The sequence below is a fragment of the Meleagris gallopavo genome, chromosome 5 (assembly GCF_000146605.3).
Source record: "Meleagris gallopavo isolate NT-WF06-2002-E0010 breed Aviagen turkey brand Nicholas breeding stock chromosome 5, Turkey_5.1, whole genome shotgun sequence".
NCBI lineage: Eukaryota > Metazoa > Chordata > Aves > Galliformes > Phasianidae > Meleagris > Meleagris gallopavo.
The window spans coordinates 29097482-29099386 of NC_015015.2; positions in this window are offsets into that span (position 1 = coordinate 29097482).

The following is a 1905-nucleotide window of genomic DNA, read 5'->3' on the forward strand; positions in this document are numbered from 1 at the left end:
GAACCACTCTGTGGTATTTCTGAGAGTCTTAAGGGCTAGAGATCTTTTTTTGACCCTGAAAAATCATAATCTATTGCTATGATTTTGCTTTAGAAAAGGACTTTGAATGCTTGCCTCCCACTTAAATGGCTGAAATATATATGGGGGAGATCCTCTCCTTATTTGGTATGGTAGGGTTCTTCTTGCAGTTGACAGCATAAGAATGACATTTGGTCAGCTGATCAGAATCTCCTGTATATATGGCATAGATCTGTGAGCTAATTGAATACCTTCATATTATCTGGGTGCTTGAGATGGATCAGTGGGGTGAACCACAGTGTCTCCAAATAGTTGTATGTTATGCAATGTTGAAGTATAGATTTACAAAAATATAGATTTTTGGTCTGATTCAGGTACTGGATAATTACTATAATACTAACACAGGACTAAGCTCAGAAAGCTACACTGTTGAAAATGCAGGGATGAGCCATGAATCTGAATGGCAGAGGACTACTCAAAACTGGAAGAAACCTGGGGTTTACATGGCTATTTTTGTTTCGTGTGATACTGCAGGAGGAGATCAATTTGTGTGGACTTGTTTCTTTGGTTTCATCTGTGCTGCAAATTTTAAAAGTATTTTCGAGGTGGCAGAAGTTGAGTGGAACTGGGGCAAATTTAACTGTGACGTTACACACAAAAACAATTCCAACATTGACTTTAGGCAAAGCAAATACAGGATGCTATGATTAATGAATGTTATTAATGCTCAGTCTGAGTGGATAGTACTGTCTTGAAATGGATGGGCTTCTTCATCAGTCAGTCAGATGCTGGGTGGCTGCCATTTATGTTGGGTGGCTGTGGCCAGAACTGGACATCATTCATAGAAATAAACCAGTGTTTTAAAGAAAATGTTTGTTTTGTTGGTGGTGGTTGTTGTTGTTTTCTTAATAGTGGGACCTCATTACACTACAGGCAACAGATGGTCCTTATATTCTCTCTTTTTAAGGGTGTCTTTAAGGAACCTTCTCCACAGTCCCAACATTAGCTATTCAAAGGGGAAGAACTGTCAACAGATTGCCATGTCAGTCATATCAAAACAAAGAGAAGCAAAAGAGGGCCCCAAGCCAACCAGTTGCTTTTGCAGTTGTCCCAGCAGCTGGATGTTAAATAGAAAGTGAATTTTAAAATGGTAGCGTCTCAGCTTACTGTCCACATTGGTCTTTACCTTTTCCTTATGTTTTAATTATCTTTGATTTCTCAGTAAACAGTAAAAAAATATATATACACTATGTTTTCATGTTAAATTTTTGTGATAATCTAGACTTAGTTTAAATTAGTAATAATACATTTATTATATATACACAATCAATATATTTAGAGATATTTACTTTCAGTGTAGAGTCAGACAAGAAGTTATACTTCTCTTGGTGTAGATAGAGATATGTGGTTAGTTTTGCATGTCATTTCTTTTTTTTTTTTTTTAAATAAGTGAATCTAAATATATGTGCACTGGCTTCGAAACTTTTCATGAGTTTCCAGTATTCTGAAAATGCTGAAACTCAGTTGAATACAGGGGAGTAAGTCTTCCTTTGTCAAAGATTAGGAAACTTTTTTTTTTTTTTTCCCCTTATGGAAGTAATTAAATCTTTGGTTTCAAGGGTGGATGCTTGTGGCTCTGATTCAGAAAAGTACATAGTTCAAAGTATCCCTTTTAATCAAAACCTGCCCTGAAATACTACTGCTGCCATGGTTGCATATAAGGGTGCTTTATGTGGGCCAGGGTCTGATGGACTGTTTCTAGCTAAGAAAGAAAAGTTATAATACTTCCTAGATTGTAATGACTTGTGATGTGTCATTCTGCTGAGGACTGATGATTCTGTACACTACTGACGTTTATGGTCCTTATAACTTCAGAATCTAGATGTT